The sequence below is a fragment of the Larimichthys crocea genome, chromosome X (assembly GCF_000972845.2).
Source record: "Larimichthys crocea isolate SSNF chromosome X, L_crocea_2.0, whole genome shotgun sequence".
In the NCBI taxonomy this organism is placed as follows: Eukaryota; Metazoa; Chordata; class Actinopteri; family Sciaenidae; genus Larimichthys; species Larimichthys crocea.
The window spans coordinates 32,738,498-32,754,939 of NC_040020.1; the positions used below are offsets into that span (position 1 = coordinate 32,738,498).

Sequence of the window (16,442 nt, forward strand, 5' to 3'; positions counted from 1 at the left end):
GCGAGACTGCTGACCAGAGCGCCGATAAGGTCGTGAAGAGAACTGTGGACGAGAAGAGACACGCGGCCCATCACATTCACGTGCAAAGTGTCCTGGCTGATTACAGCGTCGGCATATTACAGGTCCAGGCCGTGATGGACGGCGGTACTGGTTGGAATCCTGTAGCTGAGCTATACTACCCATGAGCTGATTAAGCTGCTCTTGCTGATGCTTTAGCATCTCCCTCATCTCACTCACCTCAGACACAGAAGGGGATGGCACAGTAACCGGCAGGCCACCCTGAACACCATACTGAACACCATACACTGAAGGGACTGATTGGCTACGGCCTCTCACACCACCAGGCAAACCTTCACGCTCCCAGCGGATTGCCTCAGCTCTCACATTGAGCAAGGTGCAATCAGCTCCTGGAGAGTTTCCCCTTCTTGCTGCCTCCTGGAGAAGAAAGCCTGCTGAAGAGAGACATAAGACTCCGAGCACCCGTACAGTTCCGCTAAAATGGCAAGTATTTTAGCAGGATCCTCCCTCTCAACGGCAGAGCGATACTTTATCTCATCCTTAGCCTCACCCTCTAGGTGATCAAACAGGAAAAACGCCTGGTCGGACTGGGATAAACGCCGAGCCCTCATACTCGCCTGCACCTCCCCCATCCACTCACTCAATCCTATGCCTGTCCTTCCCCTAAAGACAGGACACTTCCTATCTCTAGGTACAAAAATTAGTCTCTCTGCTACAGAGGGACCAGAAGTAGAAGGGGCAACAGATGGTGTCGAAGAGGTAAATGGTAATACGCTAGGGCCAGCCTGTCCCTGACGCAACCGCTCATTATCTGCTTTTAACTGTGTGATCAGCTCTCTAAGTTCCTGTATTTCATCCTCCATGATTACTACAACCCCACTACACTACTAATATTGATTTAAAGGCACCACAAAAATCAAACCTGTAGTAGGCACCTCACCAAACACTCATAGGGATCCACTAGGAGCCACTGCTGTTTTGTCTCCAATTTTCTCCAACCTGCACAGGCCACCGCTGTCTTGTCTCCGAGCACTCCAATCTACACAAAAAAAAACAAATCAGACCACACGAAAAAAACAAAAACATACCTCTCAGCCGTCTTAAGAGTAATCCTGCCGACAACGCCAAGTTTTGTGGCGAGGATAAAGTGCAGAGGGGAATTTAAACCGAATTAAGAAGAGAAACCGACAACGCCACCCGGGGAGTTTCACCCCGGGAAATAATTTGGGAAAGCACAAAGGCACACAGGTAAGTATACTCTTGACGGCCAAGGGTTTAAGAAAATATACAATTTATTATTTTAAATACTTTAAAATGATCACATTCATCCAAAACACCCATCAAAATAAAGAAAGTCGCTGAAGGGCTGGAGCTGTGTGGATGGACAAGGGGGGGCACCCCAACTTAAATACAAATTCACACCACCTGACATACGTGACCCACACACTCAGTGAAATGAGGAACCCGCTTCCCAGGACACAGCAGGCAGAGGGGGGTACCACCACCCAGTCACCAGCACCACCACCAGTCTCTAGCAACTAAAAAGAAAGAAACTAATTAATGGGCAAAATTACAATCAAGAAAAAGAAAACATAATCCACAACAGAATCTATACACTAATCAAATCAAATCAGAACAACCAAGAAAAATAATTAGAATACAAAATTAACTAAACACCATTCAACCATATACAGGGGCCAGGCCCTGGTTAAAACACAGGCGCATTTACTAAAGTGGCTCTGGTGCAAAATGCAGATCACGCCAAGCATCCAACCACCAACACGCCGCCGTACACAGCGCAGCGTGGAGACAGCGTCGCAGAAAGAAATAAAGCAACGCAACTGAGGCGACGCTTCAGAGGCAGAGCCTCATCGGAGACAAACAGCGTGGAGACAGAACTTTCACCGGAAACAAAACAGCAGCGACTCCTAAGCAGCTGATCACAGCAACTCCTAATTACAGGGAAAACGCCGTTATTACTTTAAAATACTGCGGTTGCTCGCATGTACTAAAAACACACATACCTGTTTTAGGACACACGCTCGCGCAGGAGGAGGGAGGGAGAGAGAGAGACGACACCGGCTGTCGCTGGCATCCACCTGTGACCACACTAGTGTTAGCCATCGGACAGTATCAACAACGCCAAGTTAGAGGGGGGACACTTACCAAATAACCACGCCACTGCACATAAGGGAGCACGGAGCAGCACACAGAGTCACCCTACAATCACACAAATACCATGAGCACGCAGAAAAGTTTAAGCGACCAGTGTGATGAGACAGCGGGTAGCCATACCTGGCAGACCAGGTGACCTTGAGCCCGGAAATGACGCACCAAGGGCAGAGGTGCAAGAGAAAGAGCTGGTGGCAAAGTGCCCCTTTTATACTGGCCCACCTCATAACAGCCACCTGGTGTTAAGTATGGGCAGAGTCACCCAATAACCTAGCACCTCTATACTGCTACACACCAAACAATGTTTTAAATACGACTTCCACCACATGGTGGGCTCCTTTATATACGGTTTCATGCCTTTTTCTGTTATGTTTATGACTATTGCTTGGCAACAGAATACATAATTACTACTAAAAATTACAGCAACAACAACAACAAAAGAGAGAGATCAATGGAAGTCAAAAGGGTCAGGTTCATTTACTTGTGAGTCTACAACACAGAGTTGTTGTACTTCCTTTATACACAACGATCAGCTCCTTGATTTTGTCGATGTTGAGTAGCAGGTTGTTCTCTGTGCACCGCTCTGAAAGATTGTTGATTTCCTCTCTACGTATTCTCATCATTGTTTGAGATGATGGTGGTGTAATTTGCAAACTTGACAACAGAGTTCTCTCCATGGCGTGGGTTGCTGGGATGGGTGTACAGAATGAACAGAAGGGGAATGAGCACGCAGCCCTGGGGAGCTCTGATATTAACACTAGACTGGAGGAGGTGCCACGGTCTGTTTTGTGAGGATGCCAAATAACCAGTTGCAGAGTGACGTACATAAGCCCAAAGTGATATTCTGGACTTGATGGCTGACTCTTTGTTGAGGAGGCCAAAGCAAATAAAAGATTTGAGCTCATCTAAAAAAGTGACCTCACACATTCTGCTTTTGTAGCCTTTGATGGACTGGATCACCAGCCACATATCATCAGTGTTGAGGTCTCTCTCCAGTCTCCTACATTTGAGCAACAAGCATCATTGAAACACAGTCCATCTCCACTCGTCTGACAAGTGTCTTGGTTCTGTTGGCGTGAAACACGGACTGCCTGTTGAGTGCAACAGCTTGATCCAAGATCTTAGGATGAAGAAAATATGTTTCTCTTAATTTCTGTTGTCTTACTTCATCAATTTTATTTCTTTTCATCTCAGCCCTTTATGGACTTGCTTGCTTACAAGTTGGCTTAAAAGTCAATGTTTAATGTTCCCCAAAAAGGTGTTCAGTTCTCTGAACAGTGCTTAGGATCTACAATTTACCTGGACAATTTCTATGTAAATAGAAAGATCACATCATATAATTGAAAGCTACTAAATGGACCTTGGGGTGAGATTGTTTTTGATACAGCACAGTATTTTATTAATGTGAGCATTTAAAAGATTCTGAATTTTTAATGCATTTATAAAATCATTATTTTACATATTATAGTAATAGATTATATTCCTCATATATTTCTATTATGATGATTAGAAAGAGTTGACAAAACTGTCAAGTCAAATGCCTGCAACACCATAAAAAAACAAGTCAGCATTATTCCAGGGGGTTGATTATGGGAAGGAAGAAATTGATTACAATAAGCAATTATGACTAGAAACCTCACCTACTATGATAATACATGCATCTGTTTGTCTCTCAGTCAGTGTGTCACACACACACAGATACACACACAAACGCATCACTGTTCGTTAATTTTGAAGAGGCAATTAAAGAGGCTCTCACTGTGAAGTTTAATAGTAATTGATGTAGAACAGAAAGAGATCGTTAGCTTTCACTCAAGTCAGGAAAAGCACTTTGAAGCAATTACTGTATGGAACAACCCCAACTACTGAATATCTAAGCACACTGACTTTTGTTCTTTTAGAATTAATAACCAAGCTATTTGAAGACTTTTTTATAATTTCATGACTCAGACTGAGGAAAAGACTGTGTTTTTATGTTACAAATACCTTTACACTTCACTGCACAGGCAGAAATCCCACTCTTAAAGGAACAGTATTTCAATTGATCATGTAAAATATGAATGTAAAGTCACCCTTCTTTTTCCTTCAGTAATTATTGCACTGGACACAATATGTTTTGAGTGATTCTACTCTTATGTTTCCCTGTTATATCCAGGTGTGGTCCTTCAGATGCAGATCTTTGAGTGTGTTTTTAAATACTAGGTGTTGGGCTTTTCAGGCAAGAGATGGCACTTATAATGCTGTATAACTACCTAAGAATCTGTGCTGCATCATACATGATTATTATGTTATTATATCAAGTCAATGTGTAGAGAATTACAAGCTTTAGAAATGAAACCTCAACATATAATCTTATATAATATATTACAAGTAAAAAAAAACACAAATTAGGATTGGTTAAGCTTTATTTTCACTGTGGGTGAAAGCTGTGGGAAAACTAGTACTGTTCATATTATCTATGTTTGATATGTAATTTTATAAGGAAAGTTGACCCACAGAACACCCAAAAAAGCACTGCACATCGGCAGCTGATCAAATATGTTACTTAAAAGACCAAAGTGAGAGAGCATGAAACATCTATGACAACACAAAATGTGACAAACTCTGCATGGATTCCAAATTGACCCAATTATTGAAAATATTCGAAATCACCAACAGATGTTTTCAGAAGAGTATCCGCCGATTGTTGTTAATAAATTGCTGTCCAACATGCCCAGCACCTCTTCTGTCCAAGGCTCTGCTACTGCTATCTGCAACTGAACTTCTCATATGTCACCGGTCTGAGTGTCTTCCCTGATTTCTGATTGTGTCCACCTGTTCCCCATTACCCTCATGTGTCTTATAGTCTGCGTCTCCCTTTGTCTTGTGCCAGAGTGTCTCGTTCTTGCCTTGCACCCCAGCCTTCGTCCACGTTTTGTTCTTGCCTTTTCTCAACTTAAGACTGTATTCTTTGCCTCTATTACGAGTGATTTTTCATTTGTAATGTTCATAGTTTTAGTTCAGTTAATTTTCATAGCCCTTGTTAGCCTCTTTTTAGCGGAGCCTCCGGTTTTTAGGAGTGCATGTTTTTTTTTTTTTTTTTTTTTTGTGATTTATACCAGAGAGTATTTTTTTTTTTCCTCCCTTGGGAGCGTTTAGAGTTTTCTAGTCATAGCCTTTCGTTTTCCTCCTTGTGGAGCGATATTTTGTTTATTCATAGATTACTTTCATAGCCGGTTTGTTTATCACTCTGTCTGGGAGGTGGAAGATTTAAATAAAGTCTGCCGAAACTTATATTACTTTGCATCTGAGTTCTCTTTGAGTCCAGGTCTGACAAACATGGGGTACATACTGACAGCACTACTAGCTACATGAAGTGATTTTTATTGTTTTATTGCTATTGGTAGTAATGTATTATTATCTTTGGTTTATAATTAGTCAAGAGCATCCCTAAGACACTTGACGTTATAAATCACTGTAATTGACATCTATATTCTTTAATAACTATTTATATATTGCACCAGATAGTGTTATGTGTGAGTGTCACCACTAGTTTTTTTTAGATCTATGTGCTGCATTCAACATAACTGCTGTTGGCATTTAAATGAACAGACTTAAGAAATGTTTGGATCTTTCAGGTCTAGACCTTGACTGGCTTCATTCAAATTGTCAAACAGAAATTTTGTTGCAACGATTTTGTATCAAAGACAAGATTTGAACAGATTTGATAGCTATTATGGTATTCCTCAAGGAACCATTCTGGGACCCACAGTATTCTGTTTTCTTCATACATCCTCTCTCTGGGAGAAATTAAACACACATGTCTCATTAATGCATGTTACTAACTAAACTTCTTCCCTGGAGTTTCTGTGCTCTGTCGTCCAGCAGGTTCTCATGGATCGTGGCTGCTGCTGTGGTCCTGCATGACGTCCACTACATATATTATTACTGTCATTATTGTTATCATATCTCCATTACAGTTTATAGTTAGTTTATGATTTGCTGCTGCTGTGCATCTGTGTCTCTATCTCTCTCTAGTTATCTGTCTATCTCTCTCTCTATCCGCCTCCCTCTATCTTTAACTCAACCAGTCGTGGTGGATGATCAATACCAATGAGCTTGGGTTTGCTCGAGGTTTCTGCCTGTTAAAAGGAAGTTTTTTTTCTCACCACTGTCACCAAGTGTTTGCTCATGGTGGAACTGTTGGTCTCTGTAAATAATATAAAGAGTACGGTCTAGACCTGCTCTGTATTAAAAGTGTCATAGATAACTTTGTTATGATATGGCGCTAGATAAATAAAATTGAATTTAATTATGCTGATGGCACACAATTTTACACATCTTATTTCTCATGTTATCACAGTTTAAATAAAATTTAAATGTTCTTATCAAGTAACATGATTTGACTTGTAGGGTCAAAATTAGAAAGAGAATCAGTTTGGCCTTCTGGCTAAACAGACTAAGACACAGTTTAGATGTATGTGCTACATTCAACACAACTGAAGGCATTTGAATGACCAGACAATGCAAGGTGCTGCAGTGGTTAGCACTATCACTTCACAGCAAGCTTCAAATCCTGGCTGGGACGTTTTTCTCTGTGAAACTGGCATGTTCTCCCCCTGTCTGTGTGGGTTCTCTCCGAGTTCTCTGGCTTCCTCCCACAGTCCATGCACCTAATAGGTGAATTGGGGACTTAACTGGATACTGTGAGCATGAATGGTTGTTTGTCTCATACCACCTCTCGCCCAATGTCAGCTGTGATAGGCTCCAACTCCCACGACTCTGATAATGATAAGTGGTTTTGGAGAATAGAATAGAGCATTGTGCCATTGCAAACATTTCCCAACGCAGCCCCTGAAATGGTTGTACACACCTCCACAAATGTTTCACAACCAGTTCAGCTTTGATGAACTTTGACCTTTAAATTGGCACCACTGACCAATAGCAAGCTGTCTTGACAATGCTGAAGAAACAGAGAGCCAAAGCGTCAGAAATGAAGCTATGGTAGCTGATTGTTACCCTCAACTTTCATTTAACCTCCACAGTACTGAGTATAAACTGCCCCTGCTGGATTCATTACCAGAAGAAAAGATCACTACTCGTGACACTGCACTGGTTAACTATGTTTTTTCAAATAGGTTTAAAATTTTCTATCAATCTGTTATATTTTACATTCCAGCTATGTCACAGTTCTAGCTGTATCCATGCATGAAAGGTTCATAGCCAAAAAGTCATTAGAATTATTAAAGAGCAGGCCAGGATACCTTGTTATAGACCAAAGTGTTGACCGTCATTAGGAATGTACCTCTGGGGGTTCATGATGGTGATGCCTATTAAGGCAGATGTACTAATGCACAGACAGCAAGGAACAGTGCCATCCTTGAGGCACACATTATGTATTTCTTACTCCATACTAATCCAGTATGGACACCTTGAGGATTAATAGCATAGATATCATTCTGGTTATATCTATCACTCTCCCTGCAGCCTGTGCGATAAAATAATGGTAAGTGCTATGAGCTTTTTAATGCAGAATATACTTAAGCAGAGGAAGCCATGAACATTAAACTATCTCCCTCTCTACAGGGGAGGGCCGAGATAAAAGCAGGGTAAAATATCTGGAGCATGTCGCATGATTTCACAGCTGCCCTCTAATTTATAACATCTCCCATGTGTGGTCGGCCCATACCATCAACACGCAAATCCATATTTCACACAACTCTTTCTGACGCCGCCACTGAATATCTATACCTCTGACCCTGATTGGGTTCTCTGCATTATAAGATCCAGTAAATCCTCTGGGATAAAGAGTACATTGATTAAACAGTGTTGGCAGTGCTGTTTTTCACTGCCACTTTTCAATAATTCACCATATATTTTGTGATCCAACAACTAGTATGCAAGTATTTTCACTTTGATTTTAAATGGCATCAGACTTAACCTTTAGTGGTCTGTTTCATGCCTGCCTTGATTTGCTCCAACAGGGTTTCATCAGTTTAAATACATTTATGAACTCAGCAGCTGATTCTTATGTATTCCATATCTGGCTTCTGCCTCTTCACTTTCTTAAGGACTCCTTTAATGTGATCCAGCCCAAAATAGTTGAGGTAAACATGATGAAACAATACACAGACTGAAATAATGTAGAACATTTTGGTTAGGTAAGAGGTGAAGAGGAGCAAAAAACTGACACATGTACTGTAGGCAGGGAAGGTTCAATTACAGGCACTTTGGGAGAATCAGTGGTAGAGTTAGTCATATTAAATCAAAGCAGTTTGTGCTGCCGTCTTGACAGTGATGATCCTTGAGGGAACAGAGAGTCCAGAACATACAAATGTATAAAATTCTACCATCTGTGTGCTATGAAGATTAATAAACTGCAAAATGTAAACTTGCACATATATTCACACCTTGTTTACCTGCTGCTTCTTAATTGTTTTATTCAATATCTACCGTATCTATCAATCTATCTATCAATATCATACTGTAAATATTTATATAGCTGTACTGTATATATTCATATGTAGCCATGTACATGTATATACAAAACATGCATACTTCATCCTAGTCTGTTACACTATCTCTGTTTTTCTTGTCACGTTTATTGTCTAAACGTAAACACTTTATGTAGCCATTCTTGTTTTTTGTAATGTGTGTACACTTTATAGTAGTCCTGGCTGTCTATGTTGTACCATAGTCCTTGGTGAAACACTGTCTTGTTTCACTGTGTACTGTGTATATGGTTGACAATAAAACCCCCCTTGAACCCTTGAACCTTCAACCTCACAGGTCAGACAATTGCAGCCAATTTGACCCAGTGACCACTGGCAACTCAAAAACTCTCCTGTGGCACAAAAAGCATGAACTGCCATGATAAAAAGCAGATGTCGATAAACCAATAAACATGGTAGATTATTTCTAACCTGAGTGTGGCAGATGGTTTGAACCATGAAAAACTGAAAAACTGGAAACTGACAAAATATAAGCTTAGCTTCCTCTGTCAACATCCACTTCACTTTTGCCATTATGTCCACAGAGTGTCCACAGTGCTCTGAGCTTACAGTCTAGGCAGCCTGATAACCGCTATTGTTGGCACGATGTGTTGCCAAGTAGGAATGACCAGGAACCATTCACCTGATTACAAGTCAGTGCAGCATTAGCATGATATAAATCTGTTTTATGGAAGAGAAGTTATGACCAGCAGAAATTATTATTATTTTTATTTTTTTCCATCGAGCCAAGTATCCAGGAGCATCACAGATACATTCAATTATATTTTGCTAGTCATAATAGAAATGTTTTTCTTCTACATCAATAGGCTGGACCACGGTCCCCTGATAACACTGAATACAGAGCATAAGCCAATTAACTGAATGTGTCTCTCCCTCAAAAAGCGAGGAGAATTTAGATTACTGTCCATTGATTTTTAAACTAATTAAGACTGCATTTAATTGTTGTAGGGCTACAAGTGTTCACACAAGGCAACAGTTACACAATCATGCATCAACAAAAAATCCACACTTCCAACTCAGCTGCACCAAGAAAAAAAGGACACAATGAATCACACAGGCAGGAGGGAAGAAAAAACTCTCACAACTATCCAATTGCTTCACCTTTAGATTTGAAAAGAGACCATGTAGCTCCTTGTTCCCTTCTCCTTGCTGTCAGAGTTACAGCTGCCCTGGTCCTCTTTACCACTGAGTACCACCACAGGCTGCTGTCAATGCAGTCATAAATCAGTGACCTCTTGCCTTTTTTGATACAGCATCACAATTTATTCACTTATCTTCAGGGTCCTGGATGCCATAGGTTGCACACGCATTCATCTGCCTGCACCCCTAGACAACTATAGTCTATGCAAGTCTTGCCAGGCGGTATAGCCTAAAAGGCAAAGACTTGCCAAAAAATTACAGAAATTTGAAGCAAAAAAAGAGGACTGGCTTAAAAAAACTGTCACAAAGTACATTTGCCTCAGAGGGCTTTACAATCTGTACAGGGAGTGACACCCTCTGTCCTTAGACCCTCGGTTCGAGTGAGGAAAAACTTGCCCAAAAAAAACCTTTAACAGGGAAAAAATGTGGAAGAAACCTCAGGAAGAGCCACAGAGGAGGGATCCCTCTCCCAGGACGGACAGACGTGCAATGGATGTCATGTGTACAGGACAGATCAACACAAACATAATAAACAATCACAATGACTGACAAAATGACCACAGTAGCAGATATGGTAGCAATAATGACAGTAATAATATGCGTAGTGGGGGTCGTGCAGGACCACAACAGCAGCCACGATCCACGACAACCTGCTGGACGACAGGGCACAGAACCAAGAATAAAACCACCTCACATGTCATGGACGAGGCATCAATTTTGGTATTGTTGCATGTCTCTGTGTTTAATTCATGCTTGTGATATTTCTGTGTGATATTTTAATTTACTTTTTTAATACCTAGGTTGAAAAGTTACACACACTGGGGCACAAGGCCATCATTATGATCCGCAAACCAGGCAAAAAGCCTGACACCTGGTGGTCGTGAATATCCTGCACCCAAAGTGGCAGCCGTCCAACCAGGCTGTGCAGTGCCTAGAGAGGATGAAGGCCTTTTTTGAGGTGGTAGTTAAAGGTAAGCCCATGAACTGTATCAGAGTACTACAAAATCTCATCAGAATCAAAATCAGAACTCATGAATACTTTATTAAAGCCTGATAATCAGACAGCTATTTTCTTTTCCCACACCTATAGATAAAAGAAATCTTTAATGGAGTCTAGGCTGTTATTTTATTATGTACCTCGCCAGTCATGTTTTATAATATGTAGGAATAGCCTGCTTGTTAATACTTATTTTACCATGTTTTTCCAACATAAAAAATGGAAATAGCACACAAGGTACAATGTTTACTTTCTCATTGAGAGTGGTGAAATTTCACCACTGTTGCTTTTGATAGGTTGGACAAAGAGCATCATGGTTGAGATTGAGTTAAAGTTAAGTTAAGTTGAACTGGGATTGAGGTTGTGGTTTGCATATTTCAGCCTTACTCACACCTAGACTGAGAGGATGAGTCGGTTGTAAATAATCTCACATTTTACTTACGTGCAGAAAAATCTCTTCAGAACTCTACTAGAACTAAAAGCAGGAAATAAAGACAATAAAATTATATACAAACGGTGTGGAAAATAAAATAGGTCAATTAAAACCCGGGCAAAGCAGCAGTGGCCTATGTTTGGCTGAAACTAGTGCTGCTAAACATGAAGTTAAGACAAAAGGACGGGAGGTGAGGGGTCGAAACAGTTCCACTGGTTACACAAGTGTTTGGTGATAAATCAGTTTGATGATGGTGAACGTCAGGTGATCACAAAAGGCAGTCATAGTCATTATCTGGTAACCATATTTTATGGCAATGAGCCAATAGTGGAGTAACTGAAAGCCACACAGCTAGCGTAGCTTAAATGTGATCTGTTGGACTTCAGTTAAGCAGTCTAAATTATAACCGTCCTCCAAAGAATCAATTTCAATCAAAGGATACCTGCCTAGAAAAGACACACTACCAAGAAAATCAAGTAGTCTGTTGCATACAGTCCAGTAGGCCTTCTCGTATGCTCACACACAGCTTCACTCTCCCTCTCCTTCTTTCTCTCACACTCACACACACACACACACACACACACACACACACACACACACACACACACACACACACACACACACACACACACACACACACGCACACACACACACACACGCACACACACATGCGCGTATGTGAGCTTCATTTAATGAATTGGTACATACGTCAGAGACATGTTTTAACAGTTATGGGCCTGTATGACGGAAAAGACAGAGACAGAGATCGGACTAATCTCTTTAACATGAGGAGTCTCAGCTGAAGTTGCAGTTGGCAGTACAACTGTGTCGCCGTGGAAACCGCAGACAGTGTCTTGATAAAAAATGAATCGGGTGAGAGTGCAAACTCAGTGCTACAGCTGCAACCAGCTGGTGATGCCATGTTATATTTCTTCAGTTTTCTTCTGCAACATTTGAGGCTTTCGCAAAATGACAGTGAAGAGGAGATGAGTCTCTCAGAGGACAGAGGAGACGGTCAGCTTGTGGTGCAGAATATCTGCCTTCTGTTCTGCTCTCAGCTGGGAGGGGTTTACACTGAAATGCAGTCCCTTCAGTTTGTCAGAGTTCATTTTTATTTTTGCGATTTGTCCCTTCAGGACCCAAAAGCTTACATCAAACTTTCAAATGGTAGGCTTGAGGCTGCTACCAACATTTCGACCGCTCACTAAACATTATGAAGGGAGCTGGTTGACATGTGGACTGTCAAACAAACGTGGGAGTATGAAGACCAATGCATCTTCAATGTTATCAACATACAAACACTTTTGTTATTACCAAATAAAAAGATGGGTCTGCACCAGACACTAATGCAGCACCCCTGGTGGTTAAAATATGTCGCTCTTGATCTTTCAAACACTAACAAGAGACACAAAAAACAGACCAATGTTGCTATCTCTGTCATACTTCTTAGCATTAGAATGGCTAAAATAGCTAAACAAAATCACATGAAAAGTAGTTAGCAAAATGATAGCATGCAAGTAAACTTTTTTTTTTTTACAATGCAAGCATTAGACTAAACAGTCTAGTACTGAACTAAACAGTAAGTAATAAAGACATTACAGACAAAGTGTCTATGAAACAGAACAAGATCCAGAGGTTGGGAGCCATAACTCCCAAGTATAGATTTTGGTAACACCTAAATGCTTTGGACAACTCAGAGGTATCACTGAGGTGAAAGGACACAATAATTCAGAAATATAAAGCGGGCCCAAGTGGTCAGCTCATTATTTATTAATGCAACAAGACTGTGTCGTGCATCAGTTTGGTACAAATCTCTGGAAAACGTACAGTAACCTACTGGTAATGCTTTCTATGAAGACCACATTATAGGGGCATTCATAGTGAATTATAATGCATTCATAATACTTATTAAAATATATAAGATTATAATTCACAAGGACATATAAGGACAGAGGGTGTCACTCCCTGTACAGATTGTAAAGCCCTCTGAGGCAAATGTACTTTGTGACTTCGGGCTATACAAATAAAATTGATTTGATTTGATTTGATTTGATCTGTTTTATTATGTTGATATAATATGCAGTATGTATGTTTATGAGTGTTATGTACAGATTCTTTGTATTTAATGGGTTAAGTTATGTTAAATCCTGTCCTGCAGACATGACTGGTGCTGGTAAAACAAGGCCCATCAGCCCCCTCCTCTTGCTTTGCCCTGCAGCTGTGTGAGGTCAGTCAGAAGGCTAATATCCTTCTCTCAGTGGGACCCAGTAGGTCTGAAATGACATTCACCTCCACTGTTGAACAGTCTGCGCTGCCTCAGGCTAAGACACGTCATATAAGCCATCTGTGCAATGACTGTGATATGAAAGGTGCATGTGATGTGAGACATGATTGTGCATTCTTCCATCAGGATGTTTTTGTGCTTGAAAAAGAAGCAGTTAAGTTATTAAAGAGCACCGGCTCATACAGGGAGAGAAGGATGCGGGGGCGAGAGAGGCAGATAGGTTTGTGTGAATGAAGGAGTGCAATCAGAGAAGAGAGTTACATTTCAAACAGTTTTGGTTGATTTTCAAATGAGAAATGATGTTAAATGATGTGCTGCTGTGTTTCATTTAGTCTAAACACATCTTAAAGAGTACTCCACTGATTTGTCACCTGCACTGCTACAACACTACCAGGCCCTGCAGAGAAAAAGAGAAAATTGCTGGTGCTCCACCCTGCCCAAAAGAGACCTATACCAGATGCTGCAAAAAACAAGATGAAGAGAATCTTTAAGGATCCAAACCACCCAGATAACGTCCTTTCTACCTGCTGTGATCAGGAAGAAGGAGCAGGGTAAATAGGGTCTTGCTGGGTGGGTCTTTAATAACCTGTACATGCACCTTGCCTCATCACCGTCACTGGTGCTTGTACCAATGATGCCTCACTGCAGACCCTCCTGTCTTGGGCCATATTTCAACCATGCCAATTCATGATGTTGTCACACCGCGGTGAGGTCAAGCTGGGTTTTTGTTATGTCTTGTCATTTCCTGTTTTATTTTGAAAGTTAACTCTCCTCTCGTTTCAGGTCACTTGCCCTTCCTCATGTGTCACCGGTCTGATTGTCTTCCCCGCCCTGATTGTTTCCACCTGTTCCCCATTACCCTGTGTATATATTGTCTGCGTCTCCCTTTGTCTTGTGCCAAAGTGTTTCGTCCTTCGTCGTGCACCAAAGCCTTTTTCTCATAGTCCATAGCCACAGCTCCTTAGCTCAAGTATCTTTTTGTTTTCTTCCTCGAATGAGTGATTTTCTGTTGTAATTCCTAGTCTAGCCTTTTGTTACTTTGTATCTAGTCTAGTGTGTTTTCAGCCTCGTTTTTGAGCGCCTTAAGTTGATGTTTCATAGCCTTTTTGTTTTTCCTCTTTATGAGTGATTTTGATTTCGTTAATCTTTAATACTATTAGTCCTAGCTTTATTGTTCCTCGTTGAGAGTGATTTAGATTTTGTTATTTAGTGTAGTTCAGAGTTTTTTCCTCCTTGGAGTGATTTTTGTTTCCTTTAGTTTAGGGCCTTTTCATAGCCTCACTCAGTCGAGGATTTTCCCCGTCCTGAATAAAACAGCTTACTGTCTAACTCTGCATCTGAGTCCTCATTTGAGTCCTGGCCTGACAGATGTTTCCAATCAGGATGATTCCTATTGTTCCCCTTTTGACAAGAAACTAGCATTGAAATTGTGTTTTCCAAAGTTTCAGTGTATCATATTTGATACGAGTTTTGGAGACCTTTTCCTGAATAACCTGATGTTTACAATCAGACACATGCAGTGACTTAGACTTAGACTCAGACCTAGACTTAGACTGCACTTTATTGATCCCTTTGGGATGACTCCCTCAAGGAAATTGAATTTCCAGTAGCATACAGACACTTGTATACCAAATAAAGGAGGTATGAAAAAGATACAATATAAGATAAACAATAGACTCTTAGCTAAATATATAAAGTATACAGTAAACAATAAACTCTTAACAGTAAGCAATACAACTCTTAGCTATATAAAGTAAAATTCAAGTAAAATAGGATCAGATAAAATAAATGTAGAGACTGGAGGATATTCATGTATGGAGGATGAATATAGATAAATATACAGGACTGTGTACGGCATGTGTCATTGTACAGTGGATAAATGACCAGTTATGTAGTAAGATTGACTTAAATTAACAGTTAAAATATTGCACTTTGATGAGGTAATTACACAAAGAAGAAGAAGAGTGTCCAGATTATTATTGCACAGTGAGTAACTACCACTCCTTCCCTTCTGTCCTCTTTACTCGATTTCCTCCTCCCCCCAAGTGAGACATTGTAGAGCCTGATGGCATGAGGGACAAAGGAGTTCTTGATTCTGTTTGTCCTACACTTGGGAAGGAGCACAGTTGTCATATTCATTCATTAAGGGTACGTACTATGCAGCACTCTCTCTCCTTAATCATGGTTAAGAGTCAATTTGAGAATTATTTGTTGTACAAAATCTTTATTTAGAATATTGTTTATTTGCTTAGATATGTAAATTCATAATTTCCTGTATGGAATATTATTTCATTCATTACTGTGAAGTGTTTATGGTAGTTAGATCACTCACTCAGTAGAATGTGGGAGGATTCTGGAAGAAAACAGTGGTCATGTGACCTACAGTACATGTGTTTGTGCAGTGTTACATGAAAAAGTCTATTTAGTCTAGTTATTACTAAGTTATTACGTTATTGGCATGTTATAACATTATTAGCTGTTATAAAACTATTACATCATCGGCAAGTAGAGTATTACATCATTGACATCATCACTGAACATTATTATATTATCACTTGCAACAAGGTCTTTAGCTGTGATGGCCGAGTGGTTAAGGCGTTGGACTCGAAATCCAATGGGGTTTCCCCACGCAGGTTCAAACCCTGCTCACAGCGGTAAATGCCTGTTAAAATTTAGTTTATACCTGTATGTACAATTAAGAGCACAATAAACCGGAGTCAAATTCCTTGTGTGTGTACCCACTGGCCAATAAAGTGATTCTGATTCATGCAGGCTGCCATCTGGAATGATTCTACAGTAGCCCAGATGGAGATAGATAGATAGATACTTTATTGATCCCGAAGGAGATTCAATAACAGACAAACTAAAGACTGACTCTAGACAGCGTGTTTCAAGTGTTGTTTCTCC

General features: G+C 40.5%; 1 long non-coding RNA gene and 1 other non-coding gene across 2 annotated transcripts; one reads left to right on the top strand and one right to left on the bottom strand.

Annotated features, from left to right (window-relative positions):
- Nucleotides 1-1,407: 1,407 nt before the first annotated feature.
- Nucleotides 1,408-2,462, bottom strand: LOC113746498 (uncharacterized). Its single transcript, XR_003462928.1, has 3 exons — nucleotides 2,314-2,462; nucleotides 2,185-2,238; nucleotides 1,408-2,117 (listed from the first exon to the last, which is right to left on the bottom strand). It is a non-coding gene; the product is annotated as an uncharacterized LOC113746498 (long non-coding RNA).
- Nucleotides 2,463-16,107: 13,645 nt separating this feature from the next.
- trnas-cga (transfer RNA serine (anticodon CGA)) lies at nucleotides 16,108-16,189 on the top strand. The gene has a single exon. It is a non-coding gene; the product is annotated as a tRNA-Ser (tRNA).
- Nucleotides 16,190-16,442: the final 253 nt, after the last annotated feature.